Source organism: Sitophilus oryzae, unplaced genomic scaffold (genome assembly GCF_002938485.1).
Source record: "Sitophilus oryzae breed Bouriz unplaced genomic scaffold, Soryzae_2.0 scaffold_814_pilon_pilon, whole genome shotgun sequence".
Lineage (NCBI taxonomy): Eukaryota > Metazoa > Arthropoda > Insecta > Coleoptera > Curculionidae > Sitophilus > Sitophilus oryzae.
This window is the reverse complement of record NW_022147433.1, coordinates 123046-135862: the sequence shown is the minus strand read 5'-3', so window position 1 is coordinate 135862 and position 12817 is coordinate 123046. Positions and strand designations below refer to the sequence as shown.

The window sequence follows — 12817 nt, the reverse complement described above, 5'->3', positions numbered from 1 at the left end:
CCATAGAAACGCCTTTTGATTTTTAGGGCTTAGAAAAAATTCAACAATATTTTAATTCTCTCGAAAACGGTATAGAAATTTGGAACAATATAAACGGGATTAACCAATTTAGAGCAAGCAAAAATTTTAATAAAGAACGCATTTTCCTGAAAATGTCAATAATAAAAAAATGTTCCTCTTGTAAGAACAATTCGGGGTATTTTGCTACCTGCACTGTAAGAAAATCTACAAAATAAAATAGTTATTTTTTAATAGGATTAACATACTTGTCAACCAACCAACCAACAACAGGACCAACTTGTCAGCGGTATTTTATTAATAAAACAAATTTGGCTAACGGACAAAAAATAATAAACTAAACGTGTCGGGAAGTATATCCCCTACCGTCGCGCGTCGTCGGAAGCAAAAAATACAAAGAATAAGGCTCCGCGCGCACTGCATCGGATCGGACCGACCAGCAAAAGCGACTACGACCATCGTACATATAGACGGCGCCGGCGTCCACTAAAATATTTCGGCCTGTAGAGGCCAGATTCCTACCTCTACCTATCTACGACAGTCGAGTCATCGCCTTCGCCGTTTCTCGCCGGCCCGATCCGATGCAGTGCGCGCGGAGCTTAAAGGCTCCGCGCGCACTGCATCGGATCGGACCGACCAGCAAAAGCGACTACGACCATCGTACATATAGACGGCGCCGGCGTCCACTAAAACATTTCGGCCTGTAGAGGCCAGATTCCTACCGCTACCTATCTACGATAGTCGAGTCACCGCCTTCGCCGTTTCTCGCCGGACTGGTACCGATTCAGTGCGCGTACAGCTTACGGAAAATATTTAAAATGTCTAAATGCAACTACTCAAGAACGCTTTAGTTTTTTTAACAGATATCTACGTCTATTAAAAAACCGTTGACGTTTTGTGTTTTTTGGTTTGGCGTTAAGCATTTTTTGTCCGTTAGGCAAATTTGTTTTTATTGCACTTGGGGATTGGAACCTTTGTTGTTACAAAAGGAAAATAAAACACTAAATCACCACAATACACTAAAACACTTTTACTATTGCACTACGGATGCGCGTTTCGCTAACCATGTAGCATCATTAGTAGACGATTAAAACACAATTTTTTTTTCACGAGTTTTAATCATGGGTTGATGATGCTAACATGGTTAGCGAAACGCGCTCCCAGTGCAAAAGTAAAAGTGTTTTGATGTAATGTGGTGATTTAGTGTTCTATTTTCGTTAATTTTGTTTTATTAGGTAAATTGCCGTTGACAAGTTGGTTTCCGTTGGAGCAACGCAGCGGTTTTTACAAAAAAATAACTATTTTATTTTGTAGACTTACTTACAGTGCAAACGGCAAAATATCCAAAGGACTTTTTGAAGAGATGATCAAAAATCTTATAATCAATCGGTCTTTTGTCATTGAAAAATAAATAATTCGTATTATGCGTGAATGACTATTTGTTTTGCTGTCACTATTGAAACCATTTGACCATAAAACAATTTTTGATGACGCTTTGGCGATATTCCAAAGTAATATATTATATTCCGAGTTATATTCATTCAGTCTTCAGACGCGAAATACCTCAAACAATTATTGAGGTAAATCCAAAAATATATTAAAAATAATATTTATCCTGTGACACTGCAAGTGAATGGTATGGTATTGTGCATTAGAAAATACTTATTTTAACTAAGGATTGGCTTGTTGAAAATGTAACTAAATTACCTGGACTATTTCCAATTGTAAAAGTAGCATCACCCTGTGGACCATCAGCAGTATTGTCAAAATTTAAATCATTTGAAAACCCGACTAGCTGTACACCAGTCTTCTTCTTGATACTTTTTCCCTTGATAGTGTTCTAGTAATGGTGGCTTTCATCTGAGATAAAGCTGTTTGATTGGTACTCTCCCGCAGCATTATTTTGTGTATTCACGCTTGAACATGTTTGACGATTATTTGTCTGGCCATTGTGGAGTTTTTCCTGTTCTTTTTCGAAGTAATCGTATAATCTGTTAGTCCACTGTCCAACACCTCTTATATGAAGCCACATGTAATCTACAAAAAGACAATAGTCTATAAAATAAAACATAATCAAGAATAAAATGATGCTAGCAACGATTATACATAGTATATACACAGTATATGTATTATACAGAGTATAAGTTGAAATTCGATCTATGGTTAATGAGACGACCTATGAGCACCAATAAATTTTATTTAATATACTTATACTAGAATAATAAAAAATCTTTATATATTTGTACTTACCCTCTTGTTCTGGAGCACTACTAATAGTGAATGGATGCCATTCATACTTGGCAATAACAGGAATATTGGCAAAAATATAATCTCCTGGATGAAAATCAAATTGCGGAGGTCTCTTGATCACCAAATGGGTTACTTTTGACAGCAACAACAATCCCGAACTAATGTAGGCTTTACCTTTGTTCGACATAGTGTCAATTCGAGACATTCTCTCTCCAAAATACAGTATGGCAGGGATAATAAACCACATCAAAATCTAGGACCATGTATGATGAGTAGAAGCCAGAAAGGAATGTACATCAAATGAGTCCAGTAAAAACCTAGAAGTTGTTAAAATATACAGAGAAAGTCAAAAGAAATTTAAGTTGTAAATCTTCAGACAATTTTGGAAAAAAATATATCAACTGTAGACTATATTTCTATTATCAAAGAAGATGCCATATTTTTTGGTTGAGATTCAGGATATTAAAATTATCTATTACTGACTTCATATATTTGATAATGGAATTTTTGCATTTCAAAATTTTACTATTTTACTTACCTCAAAGCAACCACCTCTTCTGACAAATGCTTGGGAACAAATAAACATAACTAACAGAATAATAAACAGCGCAACACCTCATTGGATTGGCCCATCAGGAATTAAGCCGAATAACCCTGGTTTGCTTGTAAACAGCCATTCCGCTGTGGTGTAGTTGTTACTGTTTATTTTTGGATCGTTTACAACCACTAAACCTAAAATTGATAAAGAAATATAAGCAACTGTGGTAAGTTTAGTATTTATAAGCACTGCATATTTATTAGACAGCCGGTCGACATAGAACTCGTATAGGTACATATACCTATTGAGTATTATGTAACAATTGAGCTCCATTGAAGATCCGTTTACGAAAACTATTGAAACTGGTGCTCTGATTACCTACATGTGTTGGAGGATAAGCTCGACAGGTAACCACAAACTAGTAAAGTCGACTGGCTTTCTTATGAATATGCTGTGCATTAACAATGAAACAATATACAACATTCATAAAATTCATCAATTTAAAATATTTCACGGCAGACTCAATTCTTGAAATTTTGTTGTTACAAACTATTTTTAATGAAATAATATAAATTATAACATACAATATACAACTATTAATTTCCAATAAAAATTGCATATTGTGTTTTATTAGGAGTAAAAATGATACTTTTCACCAGCAGGCTGTATGTTTGACTGACAAGACACAAAAGTAGGCACATTTTACTCCGAACAAAACTCATGGTATTGTTCATTTTGTTCAAAGTCAAATAACCTTTTAAACAATTTCAAATGTCACAGATAATTTAATTTTTGTCAAAGTATTAATTTTTGCAATATGATTGACAATATAAAAAAAATCATTTTAACACCTAGGCATAAAAGTAAAGCACGTTTACGCCTAAGCGTGCCTAAGCATAAAAGTACGAAAATATATTATTAAACTGACATAAAGTGCCAAATTCAACGAGTGTAGTTTCTCGACATACATAATAATTACTTACAAAGATATTACATTTAATTCTTTTTATATTATTTGCAACGCTTGAAATTGTTTAAAAAATTGTTCGTGACATTTGAAAAAATAGCATGTCCTATTCAGAGTAAAAATGCCGTTTTGTTGCTTCGCCTGTAACGTACAGCCTCGCCACAAAAGGTATCATATTTACTTCTAATAAAACAATATTATACTATTTGTATGTGCTTTTACTTTTATACCTATGTGTTAAAATTAACTTTTTTATATAGTCAATCATCAACTTTTATGACGTTTCAAGAAAAATTGTATATTTTTAAGTAGTATAGTAAAATGATACTATTTGTGGCGAGGGCACAAAAAGTCAGTTTAATAATATATTTTCGTACTTTTGTGCTTAGACGTAAAAGTGCTTTACTTTTATGCCTAGGCATTACAATATATTTATATGGTTATGGATTGACTTAAAAATAACTTCATAAATTAAATAAATAATTGGTCATTGTACAGACAGATTAAAAATCTATGTTTTATATTTGAAACTTACTAAAATTAAAGGTGTGCATCACTGAATGCCAAAACTGAAAGCAAATATTAACCATCCAGTGAGTTTATGAAAATAAATGTGTTGGTCAATGGTAAAAATGCTCCATATCCTCGCGTCCTTAAAAATGTAATACACCGACGTAACATTAACACTAATATAAACATACAGTCAAAATTAAGACATTGCCCTACAAAAGACAAGTTTATTATCATCGTAAAGGAACATAATAATGTATATGTACCGCAAGCTCTTGCAAATATTGTAAACCAATTGCTTTCTCTGTATTGGATTGCTCTGGACACAAATAAAAGCAAAAATTTACTAAAGAAATCCAAACAAGAAGCTCAAATAAACCAAATTATTCCTGATGATGTATGGTATGGTGAAATAGTAAAGGTCGGTATGATACTATTTTTCTGAGTAATGACGTTGATGGCTTGGTTGTTGCAGCAGGTGGTACTAACCAACGATCAATGCTGTAAAATATAATATTAATATTTTTTAATACCGGAATATAATTAACTTGACATAAGAAGTCTAAGTTAATACCTACATACCGGGTGGTCCATTAGTACGAGGTTATAAACAATGCAACATTTATATTATTATTTTTTGTATCTTTGTCGACAACGACAATATTGGACTTCCTAGCACCAATGCACCACTCTTTATGTAACGATGAGGGCTGGTCTCGACCTTGCGGCCTTGGTCTTGGTCTTAGATGCTGAGTGATCTCTAACGTAACAAATATAGGAGTTATATAGGCAAGGATATGTCTTAGCGCCTCTCCTATTCAACATATTCATGGTAGCCTATCTATTATTGTGGACAGCAAACTGCAGGAAATAGGAATGGGTATTAGACACAGGTACGACGGTGGCCTGTTCAATATAAAAGACTCAGAGCAAAAACACGTATAAAATTCATTACAGAACTTCAATACGCTGAGGACTGTGCTCTAGTTGCAAAATGTTACAGCAATTACAAGAAATCTTGAACGACGTACACATATGGTATACCTGGGCATACGAGGGCTTTGAACCTTAAGCAGAATTTATCGAAGAAAACTAAAATTATGTGCACTCCCCCGGAAAATCATAACAATGTTATAAAAAGTCGGAGAAGAACTATTGTAATATTTAGCGGAATTCAATTACCTCGGCAGTTTGATTTCGAAAAAGGAAAATTCATTTCTCATTCATTTCATTAATCTTCTCTGAAATTCAGCACATAATTAGTAGCGCCTCAAGAGCATTCCCTGTAGTTAAAATACAATGTTTTCTACAATCATGACTTGAGCACAAAAATGAATCTTGCAGCGTACCGAGCAATAATAACCTGGGTGCCGTACCGCCGCATCGGCACATAAACGCATTAAACAAGTTGCAACAGACATACCTTAGACAACTCTTAGAATCAAATGGTTCCACCATGTCTCAAACGTATCGGTCCTTGAAAAAGCGAGAGCGCTGATAAGTCATGACTACTACTAAGTCCCCTTAAGATGAGCTTGTAGACAGTAAGAGGAAACCGGGGACAACTCAAAAGGTACAAGGATATTTTACAAAAACTTAAAAGGGATAAGCATGCAGAATCAGTGGGAAGAAGCATGCACAATAGAACGCAATGGAGAAGAATTGTAAACTCAGTAACAGCGACAACCAAAAAGTAAAGAAGCAACTTAAGTAATGAGATTTTTAATTGTCGGAGTGCGAAGAAGAATAACATCACATATCCGGAATTTTCAGTCACAGACAAGTCCATGAAAGAAAAGACCTGCGTAACCATCTTCTGATGCTTGTTGGTTCTATTTGAGATTGGTTCTACTCAAAATCTAGCAAAAAGTGCTAGAGTGCTAAGACTTGAGAAAGAGTCTTACGGCAATACCATGACCAAGGGAGACTTAGTTTGGTTCTGCATTTGCACATCACTATACATAAGTCCAATTTAGATAAGCTAGTTAGCTTATCTAAATAAGTAGGTACTTATTATAATATTACCTGATGGACAAATTTTCCAATAAACCACCATGTTTTCCAATTGATTTTTTAGTGCTTCATAAAGTGATGGCTCCCTCTGTTGTTAGTGTCTGCGTCTTCGAACATGGCGACTGTTAAATCTTCAATTTGTTCTTCACTAAATTCCATTCCATTTTCTTCCATGCAAGCTCTCATTACATGCTGTAGTTCTTTGTGTTGAATAAGACCGTCACCTTGAGGAGAAGAATTCACTGATAAATTTGATAATATTAAAAGAAATATAATATTAAAATAATTATTAGAAATTTTAGAATAGAAGGTGCCCGGTGGCGCAGAGGTACAGGCTCTCGTCTACCAGTCTCAAGGTAGTGGGTTCGAATCTTAAACCCGGCATTTCATCAGCCGACTATTTTATTAAAATAAAAATAGTTTGGGTACCTAGGTCGACTCAGCCTTAAATGAATACTTGGGATTTATAATCCTGAGGTAATAATAGGCGGTTGAAGTGTAGTGCTAGCCACATTACCTTCCTTATTATACCGAACGGTTCTAGCATGGCAAGCTGTACCTTGCTATTCCTAACTCCTAAACAACGCGTTAAACGCTATATACGGGAACTAATATTATTATTATATTAAAAATTATCAAAACGAATTTATGTAGGAACATCAGAAAAGTATACCGGGTGCGTCTCAAAGTGGCTCACCCCCTAACTTTTTTTTTTTCAGATAAAAAACGAGATTTGGTATGTTAGTATATGACATAAATTAGGATTGATTGGTGAATTCAATTGTTTTTGGTCACTTCCTGTTTCACCGGAAATTACTAAAACTTTGATTTTAAATGACACCCTCAGTATTTTTTACTTTTCGATAGAAAATGACATTCTGAATAGAATGACGTATCATATGTCAACTTTTGACATTCTCGCTTAATAAAAATTGTATTTTTAAAATTCAATCTAGAGTGCCACGGCTATGTTAAAACACTAATTCTTGATCAAGGGCCTTGGAAAAATAGATTTGATTGTCTAATGTTTTTGTGTCTTTTCTGGCCAGCTGAAAAATGCTCAAATCATATTTTAATCATATCTCAATTTTTTCAAATGGAACGAGGGTGGCTCATTAGCATATTTGGAAAAAGCATTTTTTACGAATAATTTGATACCACACCCTTGGCATTTCGAGTCAAATTTTCGTGCAATGGGAACTCTCCGAGGTTTGTATTCTATTTTATTTCCTACTAATATCATTAGTTAAAAATATAGGAATAATATCGTATTTTGAAAATGAAAAATTGTAATTATATAAATTCGTCATGCGTCATCTCTTTTCTTCCAGCCTTTTTGGTTTATTTTAACCAGCCTTTTTAGATTATTTCAAACATGAGCGATCATATTTTAATATACAATAATTGAAGTGACGGAATGATGAACGACGCACGGACGCAGATGCGTATGAACTCAACTTAAGATTTCTGAAACTTGTAAAACTCTTGTCAGATTAAAGGTTATTATTTGTGTCAAATTATAACAAATATCCAGTGTTTTGGAAAATTATAAATATTTGCGAGATGCTTTTGCATTTTGGTTTGTGTTAATACGTGTTTTGTGTTTTTTAAAGTTAAGTGGATGAAAAATCGTGGGGAAAGTAAGTGTAGATCCAGAGAGTTGTATTAACCACCAAAAAAAGTGGATACCGTCTCGTATATGGTACTAAAAACTGGAGTAGTTGTATAATAAAGACATTACAAGTTAGGTATATAATAATATCCTTTAGTACTGTAGACATAAGATCAATACTTACTGGTTAAAAAAAATAAGATTAAAGTTATTCAATCAACTTTTAAGGAATAAAATTCAGTAAGCGTTTTTAAATTATTGAAATCGTAATTAATAAAATATTTTGTTTTCCTTATTTTGTGATTTATTTATTCCTGCGCAATATTAAAACTTTTTTATTTGTAAAATATAATAATAAATGGCGGGAAGCATCTGAAAGTTTGAAAGTAAGGAACAGCTATTTTTTATAGATTTTTTGTAAAACCAAACCAAACACACTCCTTTTTCTATTATATATATATAACACACCTAAAACCTAAAATATATTATTTTAAATAAAATATCTGGATTAGATCTTTTCAGTTTTATATAGTGCCACTAAAATTTTAAAAAATATATATTTATTTCCTGCCTTGCATTCCAATTGTACCTACCCAACTTATTTCTTTGTAAAATAAATAAACTAATTTAAAATTAAAATAACGAATAGACGGGTTTTGTCGTTGGGCGGATTATACAAGCTGTATTAATGGATTACTTACCATCAATATCATAGACTTTAAATAAAAACCGTATTTTGTCTTCAGGAGTCTGTCCAGCAAACTGGTGCATGGCATCTAGAAATTCTTGCAGCGATATCGATCCAGAATTGTCCTTATCGAATATTTGGAACACCCTTTCAGTAAAAAAGGGCTTGAAAAATGAGATAATAATAACAATAGCTTAAAAATGTAGGAAGATCTGCATTAATTATTAATAATTGGTATTGTTTATGATGGTATAAAATAGAAAAATTGACTTACGTTTTTCGATATGACAATTTTTTGGAAATCCTCCCTGCGGATTTCCTTGCCATTGCATACCGTCTGTCGAAAAAGTTGTTCTAATCGGTTTAAATTGTTCTGGTCTATACCTGTTCGTGGTCTAAAATTATAATAAAGAAGATAACTTTGTGAAACTCAAAATTTTACTAATTCTCAGTGGCGTAGCAAGGCGGGGGCAGAGGGGGCCGTCCGCCCCCGGTGGCGACCCGCCAAATACCTGCGGGGCGATAAAACTTCCTCCTAGAGGCTCTCCGCCCCGGGCACCCCTAACTCACGCTACGCCACTGCTAATTCTAGAACTCATAAATTAAAAAAAAATAAACAATTTATTTTTATAACATTTTACTAATTGATACTATACAGGGTGGTCCTAACTGTATTCCGGAGACTTCGATAGTATGCTACTATATGCAGAATATGCTGCCGAAGTTTTCGGAATACAATTCGAACCACCCTGTATAATAAAAAATTGGGTTTTAATTTTATTCATACCTTGTATTGGTTACTGTTGCTAAAAACTCCATAATTTTTTCTGACGTTGCCGTTCCAGTATTATCTTCGTCGATCAATCTGAATAATTTATCACTTATCTAAAAGAAAGTCTATATTTACGATACTGTTCTTCTAAAAATGTTTAGTCTTACCCCTTTTGCATTAAAAATTTGATAGAAATGATGAGGTTTTATAACATCATCTCCACATAAACAGAAAGCAACGCTTTCTAGTTGTTCTACAAAGTCTATTTGTTTCTCGTTCCTGTAAAAATAAAATAAGTTAGTTATTCTATAATTATGGGTACCTATATCATTTGTAATTTAAAGTAGATTTTTTTCTTTGGTATTCCGTATATATTATACAGGGTGTTTCGATGTGAACGTGGGCTATCGCTAAAAGCTAAAGTCGCACTGCTAAAAGCACTTGTAAGACAATTTATAATAAATCGGAAAAAAATGAAGAATTTAATCCCTTATACAGGCTCAGTTTTCTACGATGTTTTCTATGGGTATCTCGGAAACTACTGGAGATAAAGAGTCGGTTAAAGGGGGAAAGAACTACAGTTTTGTGGGGTCACCAAACTGCAATTCTTTCCCCATTTAACCGACTCTCTATCTCCAGTAGCTTCCGATATACACATAGAGAAAATCGTAGGAAACTCACCCTGTATATAGCTATGGAACAAAGCAGAATTGGGCCTATATTGATATGAAAAATAAATCTTATTTTTACGTGAGGAATCTCCCCACAAGAGACGGCACATGTCTTTTGAAACACTCTGTATGATTTTATCTAACTGTTAAAATTATATTGAATGACATCTTTGTAAATAATACATTTTTCAAATATAAAAAGAATAATTAAAATATTAATTTTAGTATACCGGGTGTGTCAAAAGTGACTCACCCCTATAACTTTAATTTTTTCAGATAAAAAAACGATATTAGTATGTTAGAATATGCCATATATTAGGATTGATTGACTTGTTCAATTGTTTTCGGTCACTTCTTGTTTCACCGGAATTGACTACAACTTTTAATTTTTAACGGCACTCTCGGTATTGTTTACTTTATCCGATAGAAAATGACACTCTCAATCGAATGACATATAATATGTCAACTTTTGACATATTCGCTCAAAAACAAATTGTATTCTAAATTTTAATCTAGAGTGCCATGGCTATGTTATTAACAGTAATTTTTACAGTTGAGGGTTGGAACCTTTGGTGTTACACAGCAAAATAAAAACACTAAATCACCACAATACACCAAAACACTTTTACTTTTACACTGGACGCGCGTTTCGCTAACCATGTTAGCATCATCAGCAGATGATTATAAACTAATTTTTATAAACTTGGAAAAATAGATTTGATCGTCTAATGTTTTTAGTATCTTGTTCTGGCCGGTTAAAAGATGCCCAAATCGTATTTTTAATCATATCTCAATTTTTTCAAATGGAAATGGAAATTGTGGCTCATTAGCATATTCGGAAAAAGCATTTTTTATGAATAATTAGATTCCAAACACTTGGTATTTCGAGGCAAATTGCTGTTATGTTACAATTTCAAATAAACCATATGCGAAAATATCAAAAGTTGACATATGATATGTCATTATATTTAGAGTGTCATTTTCTATCGAAGAAAGTAAAAAAATGCCGAGGGTGTCATTTAAAAGCCAAAAGTTTTAGTTATTTCCGGTGAAACCGGAAGTGACCGAAAACAATTGAATATGTCAATCAATCCTAATTTATATCATATACTAATATACCAAATCTCGTTGTTTTATCTGAAAAAATTAAAAAGTTATAGGGGTGAGCCACTTCTGAGACGCACCGGGTATTATATATTTTTCTTTAAACTTTAACCAATAATAATAAAATTAAGCTTGAATTTCTGTACCATTCAAAGAAACCTATACATACTCGCCTAGATAGTTGATATATTTAACGTTATAAGGAGACATGTTACAGACAGCTACATAAAAAGATTTATTCTAAATATGGATTTCATCAAGCATTCCAAAAATGACTATCTATAAATTTATCTACACTTTAACAAGCAACTTACACCATACGCTGCTTCAGGAATTCTATCCAATGTTCCTGGGTGAGATTCTGAGTCCTGTCCTGGTCGAATAACTTGAATAGCAGCTCGGATAAATCCTGCAAGAAGGAATTAAGAATATTTTAATAGCAGAGTTTAAATCAGGCATGAGAACATACTGAGGCCGAGTGTAAACAGATCGTGGTATTTTTTGTCCCTTGTCACCGTGTGATAATTCTATATTTTACCATATACAAGGGTCAGGTAAAAATTTATTATTAACCTGGGTATATCGATAAGTTCTGTAGTTATTAAGATTTAATCTTATACCTTTTCTGCTAAAACTTAAATCCAGCCAAAGGTTTAAATTTGGATTAGAATAGACTTTTTTCTTTGATATACTCAGATGCAAAAAAAACGCAACTGAATTTTTTTTCGTCAAATTTATTTGGTTATTTTTTTTTATTTTTAGCCCTACTTTTCTGATTTTTTTTAAGCAAACTGTATATAAATATTTTTTACTTTAATTTATAAACTAATTTTATTTATAAATTTTAGTATTTGGGGGTTTGAGTATACAGGGTTAATCAAAGGGTTGTTTTTTTACCTTAAATTTAAAACAAATTGTGCAATAACTTCGTTAGACTTCGTAACTATTGTCGTAATGTCATATCGACACTGATTAGAACTCTATATTAATAAATAATAAGTATACTAAAATATTATTAATACGTTAAAGCGTAGTGATAGAGGCTTTGTTTTAATAAATATTAGTAGCACTAACGGAACTAAAGATATTAAAAACGTTACTGTAATATATCTAAGTGTAGAAAAAAAAACCTGGATCAGGGAAAAGCAAATAAAAATAAAATAAGAACATTTTTAAGAATATTTTTTTATGTGAAACGTGTTTTTCCACATCAGATTTTAGTCAAATAATCCAAGAAGTTCATTTTAAGGTAACATAAGTTTCATTTTCTAAGAAAAATCGTGTGTCAGGAAAGTTCACCGAAGCCCAATAGGCGTCACAGATCGCAGTGCTTCCATCAGAGGACGGCCCCTTATTATTGAAAAAAAGTGTAGGAAAAAAATTAAAAAAAACTCTAATACTTTGTACCCTCCGGCTGCTATAACTATCTGTAGATGTCGGTTTATACTGTTAAGCTATTTTTCTTCAAGAACCAAGCGAATATTCATAATTTCGGCCATCTTCAACAAGACCAATGATTTTTGCACAATCTTCGACACTAAGAACCATATTCAATGGTACACAAAAATAATCACCAAGGCCACCTCATTATGAAGAATAACATCAATAAGTAACGATAATTGAAAAAATTGCAAAATGTTTGTGGCAAGTTCATTTTGCTCTTAAAAATGAACC

General features: G+C 33.0%; 1 pseudogene; it reads right to left on the bottom strand.

Annotated features, from left to right (window-relative positions):
* LOC115889441 overlaps positions 1 to 12817 on the bottom strand; it is a 45546-nt pseudogene that overhangs the window by 10109 nt on the left and 22620 nt on the right.